The sequence below is a fragment of the Callospermophilus lateralis genome, unplaced genomic scaffold, assembly GCF_048772815.1.
Source record: "Callospermophilus lateralis isolate mCalLat2 unplaced genomic scaffold, mCalLat2.hap1 Scaffold_884, whole genome shotgun sequence".
Lineage (NCBI taxonomy): Eukaryota > Metazoa > Chordata > Mammalia > Rodentia > Sciuridae > Callospermophilus > Callospermophilus lateralis.
In genome coordinates, this window is record NW_027516953.1 from 493,375 (window position 1) to 508,865 (window position 15,491).

The 15,491-nt window shown below is 45.9% G+C and overlaps 1 pseudogene; it reads left to right on the plus strand.

Annotated features, from left to right (window-relative positions):
* The first annotated feature begins 14,869 nt into the window (after positions 1-14,869).
* On the plus strand, positions 14,870-15,081 carry LOC143641190 (guanine nucleotide-binding protein G(I)/G(S)/G(O) subunit gamma-5 pseudogene; annotated as a pseudogene).
* Positions 15,082-15,491: the final 410 nt, after the last annotated feature.

The window sequence follows — 15,491 nt, forward strand, 5'->3', positions numbered from 1 at the left end:
GGTGCCTCATGAGTCCTTCCAGACCCACCCCTTAAGATGCAGCTCAGATCTTTCCTCCCCCTGGAGCTCAGTGGTCATTCTTCCTCGTGGGTGCATTGCATGGAGAGCCTGTTATTTGAGGGATGGGTGCATCCTGCGCTTGTGTTGATAAGAACCCTGCGATCAGAATAACACCAGCAGACACCTAGGAAAACGCTTGAGACGGGGGTCGGTCCTGAGTGGTGTAGCAGCCTGCAAGAAACTGAGTTTGGCGAGGCCAGCATTGTAGAGGAGGACGTGCCACTCTTCCTGTCCTAGCTGTGATTTTGCAAAGGTGGAAGACAGGAGGGTGTTGCTTGTGAGAGGCACACCTTTTCAAAAAGGCACAGAAACCCGAAAGTAGGATGTTAAGGAAATGAGGAAGGAACGATTCTAAATTAAACCCAAAGTGGCATGGGCAATGAAGTTGACCCCGTGGGAGTCAAGATTAAAAAGCCCCTAAAAGTTGAGCGTGTAATTTAGTTTTTATGAAGTGGAAAACTGGGAGCCATTGTGGGATTTAAAAAAACAACAACAACAACAAAAATTCATTTATTGAGGAATAAATTAAAACTGCAAAATTCACCTTTTTAGTCTAGGATAAGGGATTTTGACAAATGGATACTGTCCTGCATTCTCCAGCATGATCAAGTTTAGGCAGTTTCTTTACTCCAGAATATCCTTTCATTCACCTGTTGTTGTCAGTCTCTCTCCCTATGTCCTTCTGGTTTTTCTTTTTTTCCAGGTTCACATGTAAATGGAGTCATTGCCTTCTTTTCTCTGGCTTTATTTATTTAGGACAATGTATTTGAGATTCATCCATGTTGTCGCTCATATCAGTATTTTATTTCCTTTTATTGCTGTGTAGAATCATATGGATGCCCTATAGATTGTTTATACATTCATCAAACAAAGGATTTTTTACATTATATCTAGTTTTTGCCAGTATTTTTGTTTGTTTTGTTTTGTTTTTTTTCATCGTAGTAATTGAACCCGGGGGTGTTTAATCACTGAGGCACATTCCTAGCACCACTCCCATTATGTTTAAAAAATTTTTTTTTTTTTAATTTTGAGACAGGGTCTCACTAAGTTGCTTAGCTCATCACTAAGTTGCTGAAGCTGACTTTGAACTTGCCATCCTCTTGCTTGAGGCTCCCAAGCCTCTGGGATTATAGGTGTGGGCCACTATGCCTCGCTAGTTTGGGGTAGTTATAAATAAAGCTGCCCCAAACATTGATGCAAAGGCATGTGAACATAAGTTTTCATTTTTGTTGAATTAATTCTTAAGGGTGGCATTGGTGAGTCATAAGGTAAACACGTGTGGATCTTTGTAGGAAATTGCCAAATTTGTCTTCCAACACAACTGTAAGGTTTCTAAATTCTACCAGCAATGTTGGGAATTCCAGTTGCTTCACATCCTCACCAACATTTCACACTTTTTTTTTTCAAATACCTTTTAGGTATCAGTTGACCTTTTATTTATTTATATGCAGTGCTAAGAATCTAATTCAGTGCCTTACACACACTAGGCAAGCATTCTACCACTAAGCCACAACCCCAGCCCCTCACACTGTCCTTTGTTATTTTGTTTTGTCTTTTAATCAAACCTGTCTTATTAAATGAGTCGTAGTATTTCATTAAGGTTCCAGGTTGTGTTTTCCTAATGAGTAATGATGTTGAGCCTATTTTCATGTCTGTTTGGCCTTCAGTGGGTCTTTGGTAAAATGTTTACTCCTGGCAGGGCACAGTGGCGCACACCTGTAATCCCAGCAGCTTGGGAGGCTGAGACAGGAGGATTCCGAGTTCAAAGCCAGCCTCAGCAAAGCAAGGCACTAAGCAACTCTGTGAGACCCTGTGTCTAATAAAATACAAAAAAAATGGACTGGGGATGTGGTACCCACTCCCCCCAAAAGCGTTTACTCCAATCTTTTGCCCATTTGAAAAAACGGTTGTTTTCTTATTGAGTTTTAAGAGTTTTCTACATCAGATTCAGATCTAGGTTTTGCACATCTCTTCTTGCAATCTGTGACTTGTCATTCCATTTTCTTCATAGCATCTTCCCAAGAGCAGGAGTCCTTAGTGTTGTTTTTCTAGGACTAGGGGTTGAATCAGGGGTGCTCAACCACTGAGTTCTCCCTCAGCATTTTGTGGCTGTTGTACATTCTACATAGAAAATTGTCATCTGTGAAGAACAGTTTCATTACCTTCTTTCCAATCTGTGTATCTTTATTGCTTTTTCTTTTTAGTGTTGAATAGGAATGATAGGGGTGGGCATCTCTGCCCTGGGATTCCTTTAGTATGGCAATCTCTTGACTAAAGGCTCTTTCAGTAAGACTGGTGGGCAGCATCAGTGGGGGATGGGATGCTGCAGACCCCGAGACAGTGAACAGACAGAGGAGCCTACCTGCTCATCACCTCCCATCCTTTTAGTCCCCAGCCCACCACTGCCATATCTGGTCCTCCTCCCACCGGAGACTCTGTGATTGGCCCTTATTCATCAGCCCTGTGGTCTGCCTTTACTTTGAGCTTGACCTTTACTGCTTTGTGTACTGAAGGCCTTCAGCCCAGATTTTCCTGGGCCATGTGATTTTATCTAGGAAACTAAGATGGGGCCTCCCCACTGGCCCTGTCCACCTAGATAGTGAAATTCAATTAAGGCATAATTTTAGAAAAAAAAAAATGAGAGGTGGGGAAATGAAGTGGGAGTGGGGTGGTGACATTGTCTTTGGAGCAATTGAGCAGCACAAGGAAGAATTTAAAAGGTATCTGAAAGGGGCAGGGGTTGTAGCTCAGTGGCAGAGAACTTGCCTAGCATGTGTGAGGCACTGAGTTTGATCCTCAGCACCTCATACAAATTAAAAAAAAATAATAAGGTCTATCAACAACTAAAAAATATTTTTTAAAAAAGCGGGGTGTCTGGAAGGATGAGGTAAGAGGACAGGTGTGGCCAATGGAGACAGAAAAAGGATCTTGCACAGGGAGGCACAGGATGATGAGGAGCCCTGAGAAGGCAGGAGAAAGGAGTGCAGTGTCAGCACTGTCTGCGGAGAGCTGCACACAAGTGGGTCGAGGGAGGTCACTCTTCCTAGGAGCATAGGAAGGCAGGAGGCCCTGGGTCACTCTTGGGCTCCATTGCCCTTAGAATCTTGCTCCAGGCCTGGGCTGAGCCCTGGCTAAGCTGACTGACTTAGGAGGAGTCACTGGGAGATGGCCTTGCCCAGTCCTGCTGATTCTGAGCTCCTCTTCCCATCCCCATCTCCCTCCAGGGCAAATCACTCCGGAACAACAACCCCTTCGACCAGGGCTGTGCCAACAACTGGTATTTGACCATTTGTATGCCAGTGGGACGCAAGTGAGTTGGTAAACTGAAGGCTGAAGTGGTGGACCTCTGGGGCTGGTGGGAGCGGGGTGAGATAAAGCTGGGTTTTCATCTTTGGTCCCTGACCCCAGCTCCCTGGCCCTGTCACCCATTGTCCTTTCCTTTGGGGTTTTCTCCAGGGCACTCTGGGAGCCTCTGAGAACGTCCCTATTCATTGCCCTTCTAGGTTCTTGCCATAAGAAATGGGGCAGAGGGGAAATGTAGCCGGGATGAGACTCCTGGCTGGGAACCCTGGGCTCTGTGCTTTCCAAGCTGAGGGTGAGGGTGGTCAGGGGGACCAGGCCAAGGTGGGTAGTGACTCCCTGCATTTGGTGTATCACGCCCCAGGTACATGTCTGCAACTACTTGGATGCTGCAGGAGGAAGGCACTGAGTGGGACCCTGAGCAAGGGGACGCAGTGCACACACGGTTCTCGCCACAATATTCTTGTCAACACGGTCCCACAGAGCTCCCTGGGCCCACATCTCCAACACATGGGCAGGGCCCCCCAGGGAGTGGCGAGGCTGCAGCTTTACAGGAGGTGAGGAATAGTGGGTGTGCATTGGGAGAAGGATGTCTGTGGGTCACACATGTGTTGGGGGAGGCTCCTGAGGTTAGGCTGGCCCTGAAGCTGAAGCACATGGATCTTAAGGAATGGAATTATGAACCTGAGTGTGCGGGTTCCAGGTTTCAGAGCACTCCCAGGTGTTGCTGAATAGACAAGGAGAAAAGACTGTGCCACTAATTTGCTAGTTGGCCTTGGCCAGTCCCTTACCTTTCTAAGCCTCAGTTTCCTCAGTTATTAATGAGGACTGAGACTAGTAATTTATGTTTTAAAGGAGATTCTTTTTTGGGGGGGAGGGGGACAGGGAATTGAACTCAGGGCACTCGACCCCTGAGCCACATCCCCAGCCCTATTTTGTATTTTATTTAGAGACAGGTTCTCACTAAGTTACTTAGTGCCTCACTTTTGCTGAGGCTGGCTTTGAACTTGTGATCCTCCTGCCTCAGCCTCCCAGGCCACTAGAATTATTGGCATGTGCCACTGTGCCTGGCTCTTTTTTTGTGTGGAAATTTGTACTTGAAATCCCATGTGAAATATATGAATTGGAGCATTAGGAGTGCAGTAGGGTAGATAACCCATGGTGCCCCCAAAGGGCCCTTGCATTTCTTGGGTACCAGCCCTCTCCTTTGTCCTGCCTCCTGGGGCCCAGAGCCATGACTGTGAACTGCAGGGTAGAAGCTAGAAAGAACACCCATGTATTGACTTATGTGTTTAGATTTCCATCAGCCCGATGCCGCAGCAAAAAGCCCACAGAGAAGGCTTGGCCTCCCATCCACGAACCTCTCACTCACACATTCACACTGCTGGATACCAGGACATCTGAACTTCATCTTCTGAGCCTCCACATGGAGGCCTCGCGTAGCTGAGCCCTCAATCACTCCCCTATTGGGAGTGCTAAGACTTCCATTCCTGTTGTATATTTGTAAATAGTTTTTACTTCTTCCTATGGCTGCTCTGTCTGTTTGTTGTAGGTTTAGAGAAGCGATGTTTCCTGGGGATGTTGGGAGGCTCTGAGGGGTTGGAAAAAAGCCCTTTTGGAAGGGAAAGATCCTTGCTCTCTGGAGACCCAAGCTAGGGAACCAACATTCTCTAGCTCATTGACCTTGAGCAAGACACTTGTCATTTCTCTCATCCTTAATATGTGGCAACAGTAATAATCACAGTGACTGACCTGGCTGCCTTCCTGGCAAGGGCTGGAGATGAGAGGAGAGAAAACCCCCAGCTAGCACTAGGGATGGAACAAGCCCTGCCCTGCAGCATCCCTGTCTGAATACAGGGGGTGCCAGCTGCCCAGGAATTTGAAAACCAAGTCTGGCCCAGCCCTCTAGTTTGAGGTGAGCCAGCCTCAGTCAGTCTGGAGCCCCCTCCTGGGCGCCTCCTCCCCAGATGTGGGAGGGTGGGGGCATTCATCCTGCATCTCTCCTGCAACTATGTCCCACCCTGGTCCCTTCCTCCTGGGGTGCATCAGGTGCTGGTTCTGGTCCTGTTCCTGGGGTAGACTCAGGTCTTTTGAGTATGCAGGCCCCAGAGTGTTGGGCAAGGGGCACATCAAACCGTGTGTCTGTTAGTCTCCAGAATGTGATCTTGGGACTGGGAATAATATTACCTTCGTAGTAGGTTGTTGGAGGAGGAGGTGAGGTGTTTCATCTAGTGCTCAGCAGGCAAGCAATGAATGCAGCTGGAATGATTTATGGTTATTTTCCCCACTAGTTGGGCGACCCGACCATGTCAGAATTTCCAGAGTACTATTAGTGGTTGTGGGGCTCTCTCTATTTGTATCAAGGACCCCATATCATCTTGCCACATGAAGCATCAGGACAGACAATCTATACTGCTTCTTTCCATACTTGTATCTGGGTGAAACCATCTTGTGTGATAAAGCTGGAGGCAAAAGGATGTCACCCAAGGGGTCAGATGCATGTCCCTAGGGGGTGTGTGTGTGTGTGTGTGAGAGAGAGAGAGAGAGAGAGAGAGAGAGAGAGAGAGAGAGAGAGAGAGAGAGAGAGAAAGAGTATGCACATGTTTGGTATGAGCTCATCCTCGGGGGTGTGTTCGCCCAGCCCTTATCCTTTCTGACCAACTTTAGGAGGTGGTTGACCTATGATGCAGGATGTGTCTCCAAGTCTCCAGACTACAAAGTCCCAAGACAAGACTGCTCTTCCCTCTTCCTTTCCTCCTCAACCTCTCCTGGGAAGCCCAGGCCCAGCCCCACCCGCCTGCCCTGGCTTGAACTCCAACACTTCTCATCCCCTTTCCCTGTCCCAATATCTATCTCCCTGGGCTCAAGTCCTTTTGGGGCTTAAGGCTTTTCTCAAATCTTATTCCTGCTCACTTCCTCTGTCTGGGAAGCCCAAGTCATGGGCACATGGCAGAGAAGGAGGGGAGGAGTCCCTGTGCCCAGGTTTTAGTGCCTGTGAACCTGTGTGTGCAGTAGGGATGGCTCAACCCTGCTGACCAACAGGGGGAAAGGCCGAGTGGGGAAGCCAGAGGCTCCCAAGCTCATTCCCAAAGGACAGCCCTCCCAATAAACTGGATCTGAGTGAGGGAGGAAAGAGGTGGTCCAGGAGCCTGGGCCAAGGCCTGGATGTGCAACATGGAACTGCCTGGGTGGGGGAGTGCTGGAGGGAGTCCAGCTCCAAGCGGGGCCCATAAGGCCAGGCCCCAGTCTCTGAGGAGTTCATGTTGCCTCCTCCAGCCCCGCTGGCTGTCCCCCTGCCATCCTGCCTATCACCCTGCCATCCTGCCTGGTTCAGGTCTGCACTCATTGGCTCCCTGCCTTCAGGTATACAGGGCCTCACTCAGTCTCAGGAAAGGGCCTTTAAGTCCTAAGCTAGATGTGAGACATCTCCTTGACAATCTGGTCCTCACTTTCCCCACTAGGGAAGGATGTAATTTCCCTCAGATTCTCAAAAGAGGACATGGCCTTTCCAAAGGCAAAGACTTCCTGCTCTGGGATGAAGATTTTAGGTGTGTCCGCCCCCTGCCCCCAGCCTAGGATTCCTAGGATTTCCTTAAGAAAGACCCTTGGATCAGGCTCATTGCTTCCTGAGCATTAAGTGGGACATAGAACATTCCTTCCTTTGACGTCCTCCACCATACCCTCTACCCTAAGCCTTGGGCCAGTCTTGTGACTCCTTGCCAAGTTGAGAGCACCCAACTGGGCTGCACCCCCTCCCCTTTTTGCCCCCTTCTCATTTCTGCTGAATGTGCCCTTGATTCTCAGACATGCCCCAACCAATCCTTGGCCCATGGATAAGGCAAGGGGTGTTATAGGGGACCAGTTATGGGGCCCACTGTCCACCTACCCAGGAAACTCTGCCATCCCTGGGCCAGAGCCAAGAAATGGCCCCCACGCCTGCAGGGCTACCAGGTGCCCACAAGCTCCTAGAACCGTAATGCCAGATTCGTGGGACCCCAATAGACCTCCAGGAGTCGAATCTGATGCAATTACACAAGAGTCTTTATTGCAGGCTCGCGCCTGGACTCTCAACCGTTTACAATACAGCGGTCCTGAGTAGTGAGTCCCAACCCTTAGTTAGTGAAAATTTATAGGTTTTGGGGGGATACACTATGCATCACAACATCACACAGAAAATCATTTTATACCGCGGGAAAATCAAACAACAATTCTTAACATTGATGAGCACATTCACTGGCGGGAACAAGTTGGGTAAGGGTAGTGGGTGAATTCAAATGGTGGATATATTTGAACTGATTGGTTTAGGCCCGGAAGGGTTGCAAGAGTCTCTATGCCAAACTGCAGGGTTGCCTAATCTTGTTATACATCACGGAAACTACTGGGAGGTCACCTGACATTTCAGATATTTTTCCTGTCTCCTGCTGATTGGTGGTTGCTAGGGGGTTGCTATGGGTCCTCATCTAGCTTAACTGAGTCAGGGTCACCTAGCACCACAGATCCCTTTTATAAACAACTCAGCAGGGTGGGTATGTGCCTAAGAACTATCTGTGGGTTTTTCCAAGGACAAGAGTCATGCCCCATCCCTCTGGACAGGCCTTGAGGTAGAAGCTGATTTCTCAAAAACGGAGTCACATCAGTTTCTCAGAACCTGGGATGGAGAGTCTAGTATCTCCAGACCTTTCCTCATGGGCCTCTTGGGAAGTCAGGGCATATAGGATGAGACTCAACCTAATCACCCAGCTCTGCCGCCAACTAATGTGCCACAGGAGAATCTGTCTTCCCTTTGCTAAAACTTGGAGTCCTCAAGGTAATCATAGATATCACACTGAGGGTCACAGACTCTTAAGTCTTTAGGGAGGGTAGGGACTCAGGGCTACCTCATTCAGCTGTCTGCCACCCCCAGTTTTGCAGATGGGGCTCTTAGGTCCTGCAGAGGGAAGAGTTTGCCCAAGATAACCTGGTGGCATCAGCCTGATGGCTTTCTCTGGTTCCCAGGGGACCACTCTCATTCCTGCTTCCAGGGCCATTCCAGCAGAAGAAGGGCTTGGGCAGTGACCACAGGGCCCCACTCTCTAGGCAAAATTAGAGCTGGCAGTGAAGTTCAGCACAGCACTGTCTACTGAAAAGGCGGCCAGTTTGAACCCCTCTCCAACCCTGCACTGTGCCCATAGTGCTCCTGCTGCCTCTGGCTCAACCCTGTCCTGCTCTGCCCTGAGGTTCCCACCCAAGAAGGCCTGCTAGTGGCTGAGTGTGAGGCAAGGCTAGAACCCCTGGGGCAGAGGAGCTGGTTGTCTGAGGAAGTGGGGGTGTCCTGCCCATTTTACACACTTTAGAATTCCTTTGTTCTCATGCCTTCACTTCCTCACAACCTGCTTACTTGACCTAAAAGATGGAGTGATCCAAGGGCCAGAGGAAGTGGATCAGGGGTCCTGGCAAGAAGGGAGCAGCCTAGGAGGCATTCATTAACAGCCCCTACAACTTCCTGCAGGGAGGAATAATCCCTGGAGGCTGGTAACCTTGGCAACAGGTGGAAAAGGGGAAGTGCTCTAGAGGTATTAACATTTTATTACTTTTCCTTTCAAACCAGCCTCCATCTTTCTGATCTGACCCATTATTTATTACTTGCAATGTCCTTTTGTCCCCACCAACAACACTTTCTGAATATGTGTCCTATGAAGACAATGAAATTTGATTCCACGTGTACAGACCACTGATTACTTCAATTTTCCTTACTTCCAATCACCTCTCCCCGTACTTTGACCTCCCTGCTTTGTTATCATAAATATCCCTAAACCTTATGGGGGAGAGATCTGAGACTTGATCTGTCTTCTGGCTTGGCTGCCTCCTAAATAAACCTTTTCTCCTTTGCAAAACTGGTCATTTTGAGATATTAATTTGGGAAGACAGAGAGACATTCTAAGTGTCAAAAGCAGTGCCATAAACCGCTAAATGTGAAAGGCTCCCTCCAACACTTGCAACTTTGAGGGCAATGTGCAAAGGAGAGTGTAAAATTGTGTACCTCTACCCTGCCTCCACCTCTAGACCAGCCCCTAGCTATCCTCCCTCTGCAAATACTAACACCCCATACCAACAGGTTGCTGTCTGTCTCTCTGGAGATAGCCTGCTTTTCCGCAAAGGGGTCTCTCTCTTAAGATAAGCCCCCATTCTTCCTTGAATATGTATCTACTCCACAAATAAACCTCTGTCTCTGCCTTTGACTGGTGCATGGTAAAATTCTTTTCTGTCATGTCTGCAAGAACCCTGCTGGCCCTGAGTCAAGTTCTCCCTTTCTCTGGAAACTTCTCAGACCATTCTTCAGAGAAATATCTTCTCCTGTGACAGGTTCAGTGATTGGCATGCCATCTATGGGAGGCGGGTGGCCAGGACCATGCCTAATTCAGTAACTGACTGTCATGGAGCAGAGATCTCTCCCAGGAAGGGCAGCAAAGAATTTCAGCATGAGTCTGGCAAAGGCAGAGACAAAGGTTTATTTAGAAAGTAGATACACATTTAAGGGAGAATGCCATCTGTCTCAAGAGTGAGAAGCCCCTCCTGGAGTTGGAGGTCCAACATTTGTAGAAGGGCCATAGTCAGGGACAGGACTGAGGTGGAGACAGGGTGGAGCTGCACAATTTTAGCTCAGTTTTGCCTGAGTTTATGTATTTCCCTCATTTTACAAGGACATGAGCCAAGAGCCTGTCAAGATTTTAACACAGTGACTCCCACTGCTTGCCTGTCCTCAAGCTTGTCTCTTTTGTCTAAAGAAAACACAGAGACCAAGCTAAAATTTCATAGGACCAAGCCCATGGGGAAAGAGCTGAGAAAGGAGTGCAGGATTGGGGTTTGGGGAGGGAATACTGAGGAGATAGCTCTGGCTGTCTCCCTATTCATTCGTACCTACTCCCTTTCTTGCAGTTTTGGAGAGAATACAGGTATGGGGGGAAGGCTGCAAAAGGGGTGGGGGGAGGCTTTCTTTTTGCCCCAGTGGTATCTGAAGAGCCAAAGTGGGCAGCAGGACAGAAGCTGACTCTCTTGCCTAGCTGACTCACAGTTTTTATTATTTGATTGCTTGTTTTCTTTTGGCTGACTATACCTATCCTCAATTTTGCCTAAACACACACACTGGCTCATTAATTTAGAGGCATATGCTGAATACCCACCAGTGACAAGAGTAAGATGTGACCCCGTGCTCATTGTTCACAGACCTAGAAAGGGAGAGGGACTCTTAAAGAGTTAGTAAAAAAGATGAAAAGTGCCAAAACAAGTAGGACTGTCTGGGAATGTATTAATCATACCTTTATATTCTGCTTTTTGTTGTTATTGTTGTAGTTTTTAAATAAGGGACTGCTTCTTTGGGGTTATCCATTTCCTAAAGACAGTAAAAAACTGCCTAAGGCACACCACTTATATGCATACCAACACGGGGGGTGGGGGCTATACTTCTAACCTCTTCTTTTAGCAAGCTCTTAGTGTTCCCTTTACCTAATTGCCCCAGGGCCAGGTACCAGATTGCAAGAGACATTCCTAAATGCTGCAGCCTGTTGGAGTTAGCCAAACCAAACAATTCAAAACTTATGCTCCTTTACCCAGTCCTTCCCTTAAAAACCACAATAAAGGCTCTGACCTTGTTTTCTGACTGACCTGGTATTTCCCTGTGTGCTCCCCATTCACAGCCTGCAGTGCCTTCTCTTTGTAGGGATCAGTAGTATAAGTCCCTTCTTCCTTCATGACAGTACTTTCTTTGTCTATGTGACTTAACACACATTTCAAACAATCCTGGGATTGGGTATGATGGTGCATACCAGTAATCCCAGCAGTTCAGTAGGCTGAGACAGGAAGATAACAAGATCAAAGCCACCTCAGCAATTTAGCAAGGCCCTGTCTCAAAATGAAAAATAAAAAAAAAGGCTGGGGATGTATGATATACTCAATGATTAAGTGCCCTTGGGCTCAATCCATGGTGTCCAAACAACCAAGGAAAAAAAAAAACAACCACCACCATTTCTGGTTACACTTAAAACAGTGAATACCTATACCTCCCCTACTATTTTGTTTAGTATAAACGAACATAACTAGATAAGAGTTTGTTCCCCACATGGGTTCTGTTTCATCATTCCCAGAGCAAAGAGTCTACTTATTTGTTTATGAACTATCTTAGTATTCCTAGGATGCTAAAATAATAAATAACAAATTTATTCCTCACAGTTCTGGGGACTGGAAAATGTAAGGTCATGGTACCAGCTTTCCTGATTCATTAATAACTTCCTGCTGTGTCCTCACTTACTGAAAGGGGCAGATAAGCCCCCTTGGCTCATTTTGAAGAACACTATCCCATTTTTAAAGATAGTAATCTCTGGCAATAGGCATGCACTGTATACAGGAATATAGGGCTCTGCCCTCATGACTTCATCATCTCCCATAGGTCCAACTTCCTGATGCCATCCCCTTGGAGGCTTAGAAATTCAACATATGAATTTGGGGGTTGGGAGTAGGAATACAAACATTCAGACCATAGCAAGAATTTTTGTTTAAGAAACTGGGTGGGGACCTGGGGCTGAAGCTCAGTGGTAGAGCGCTTGCCTCACCCGTGTGAGGCACTGGATTTGATCCTCAGCACCACATTAAAAAATAAATTCATAAACAAAAATATTGTGTCCATCAACAACTAAAAAAAAAAAAGAAAGAAAGAGGGGCTGGGGATGTGGCTCACTTGGTAGCGTGCTCACCTGGCATGCGCACTGACCTGGGTTCGATCCTCAGCACCACATAAAAATTAAAGATGTTGTGTCCGCTCAAAAAAAACCATAAAATAAATATCGAAATATTCTCTCTCTCTCTCTCTCTCTCTCTCTCTCTCTCTCTCTCTCTCTCTCTCTCTCTCTCTTTAAAAAAAGAAAGAAAGAAACTGGGTGGGATTTGGAGGCGGTTGCTGGGGAATTTTGAGGAATTAGGAATATCCTATATGTAATGAATTCTTAGTAAGTTTCAAACAAAAACCAGGTAGTCTGACAACTTCTGAATATCAAAGAAAACTATCCATTTCTAGAACTTCAATTGCCAGCCTCCTCTGTGTTTGCAAAGTATCTTTATAGCTAATCTGTCCTTACTCACATTACTGATAATAGTTGAGAGATGCTATAAAACTCACTTGGCTTGAAATACCTTGGCCAATAACCTGGGTTCCCTCCTACTCTATTTGATATAAATTGCCTAGTTATAGCCTCTATCAAAGGGTAATTTAAGTTATCTGGCAGGGGAGAAATGTCTCTCTTTGATGATTTGCAGCTGTTGAAGATTTCTAGTAACTAGCTTGACATAGAAATGTGGGGATGTTTCTCAAGAAATATCAGCTTAGAGGGCTGGGGTTGTGGCTCAGTGGTAAAGTGCTCGCCTAGCATGCAGAAGGCACTGGGTTCATCTTCAGCACCACATAAGTGTAAAATGAAGATATTGTGTCCACCTAAAACTAAGAAATAAACATTTTAAAAAAAAAAGAAATATCAGCTTAGGGTTTAATTCTGCTAATTCTGGGTATTCTTAGATGACCCCTAAAGCTCAAGTGTTGAAGAGTTGGTCCCCAATGCAGCAGTGTTCAAAGATGAGGGTCTTTGAGAACTGATTAAATCACAAGGACTCTGACTTCAACAATGCATTCATTCATTTATGGTTCAGAGTTTACTGGGTTTTGAGTGAGAGGCTTTGTTATACAAGCAATTTCTCCTTTGCTTCCTAGGCACCACGAGGTCAATAGCTTTGGTCTACCACATGCTCCCTCAGTGATGTTCTGCCTCTCTATAGGCCTTAAAGCAACAGAATCAGCTAATCATGGAATGAAACCTCTGAAAGTATAACCCAAATATAAATCTTTTCTCCTTTCTAGTTGTATATCTTAAGTATTTTGTCAGTGACACAAAGCTGATCAACAAACTGAATTCCAATCTTTTCCTTAGACATATTACCACAAATCAGTTTGAATAATCACTTTGGCAGACACTGAGACTGACTGGGGCAGGATAGGTGTTCAATAAAATTTATTGCATATTCAGTTGAATGAATAGAAGCTTTACTGCATCAGTTCCAGCTGTGATTTGCATAGAACAGGGACCAACTCTAGTTATACAAAGCAAATAGAGAAATTCCTGGAAGGGTATCAGGAGTTCATAGAATTAAGGCAGTTATCTGGCTTGTGGCAGATTGCAGAATCAAGGCAGTTCCAGGGAGCTGGCACAAATCCACAGGTTCATGAATAATCTGTCCCTAGAATTGCCATTAGCCCCACCTCCAGCATCCCTTCTGATCCAGGATTCAAATTCCTGGGACTTTAATGGTCTAAATTACCTGTTTGAAATAATTAACCCAAAGGAGATAAAAGAAGGTTCTTCAACTCCCAAGATGGGAGGCTGCAATGGAAGACACATACTAAGAATTGTTCCAATAAAGCGTTCACACAATAAGAAAAATTTCAAAAAAGAATATGGTGGTAATAGAAGAGGGGAATTAGATATTGCGCTGTGATGAAAGACAAATGTCATTCACATTGATACTAAAAGAGAGATGGGCTGGGTGGGAGGGGCGGCGGTTACTGGTAAAGGAGAAAATATATCGGTGTAGTTTCAGAAGAAGGAGAAAGTGACCATCTCAGTCCTCATGTAGCTGGCCAGACAGCTACAAGAACCTAGACAATGGGGTACAGAAAATAAGTATTTCATGGAATTCCCAGGCTAACATAGGAGCTGAAAAAATATTTGTTCATTGAATTCACAAGAAAATGGAAACCTAAAACATGCTATTTAGATACAAGAAACTGAGTTTCCTTCTGTTAGCTCAGTGGGGAATGTGTCCCCATAGACAGTGACTCATCCTTAGAACCAGTTGAGACTTCCCATTTACTCTTAGGCCCTTATCAAAGATACTGGGTTATCTTTTGCCTTCTGTGTCAGAAGTATGGGGTCTCCATGAAGTTAGTCTTGGGCTTTCCCAGACTTCAGCTACACTGGAATGACTGCTTGCATGCTCCCAAGAGACATGCTTCTCTTTCTGGGTTTTCAGATAAAGAATCAGCCCTTAACCAGGTGAATGAGAAGTAATACTCTATTTATACATGTTGTGTCAAAATGCATTCTACTGTCATGTAGAATAGAGCAATTAAAAAAAAAAGAATCAGCCCTTAATTCCTGGCAATTATGTATATCTTTTTGTATAAGAATCTCTTTTCTAGCCAATCGCAGTGGTGCACAGCCAGTAATCCCAGTGGCTCGGGAGTCTGAGACAGGAGGATCCTGAGTTCAAAGCCAGCCTCAGCAATGGCGAGGTGCTAAGCAACTCGTGAGACCCTGTCTCTAAAAAAAACAAAATAGGGTTGGGAATGTGACTCTGTGGTCAAGTGCCCTGAGTTCAATCCACAGACCCCCTCAAAAAAAGAATCTTCTCTGCTGCACGCTGCCCAGTCATCTGGCCCAGCTGACGGTGACCTGTGGACCCTCTGACAGAAGAGTCACCTGGCCCTCGAATGCGCCATTATTGTTCCTCCAGCGTTGACACTATGAAGAAGGTGGTTCAGCAGCTCTGGCTAGAGGCCAGACTCAACCACATGAGGTTTCCCAGGCAGTTGCAGACTTGAAAAAATTCTGTCTGCAGAATGCTCACCATGATCCCCTACTGACTGGAGTATCTTCATGTACAAGTTCCTTCAGACCCCAGAAAGTCTATTCCTTTTTGTAGTCATCTTTCTGAGGTTTCCCAAACCCACTGTTCAAGAACCAGTGAATATTCAAGAGAGCTTAATTTGAAGCCTGTACAAAAAAATTTCCTGTAACACATGTATCAAAATACAATCTTCTACTTTTGTCAATCCTTAACATCTACCTCTCTGAATTTTCATGAATTTCTATTTCACAAGGGTAATTATTTTATATACACTGGCAGCAACATACAATAAAATATTTATTTACTTTTTAGTACCTGGGATTGAACCCAGGGCATTCAACCACTAGGCCACATCCCCAGCCCTATTTTATGTTTTTATTTAGAGACAGGATCTCACTGAGTTGTTTAGTGCCTACTTTTGCTGAGGCTGGCTTTGAACTCTCGATTCTCATGTCTCAGTCTGCCCGGCTGCTAGGATTACATGC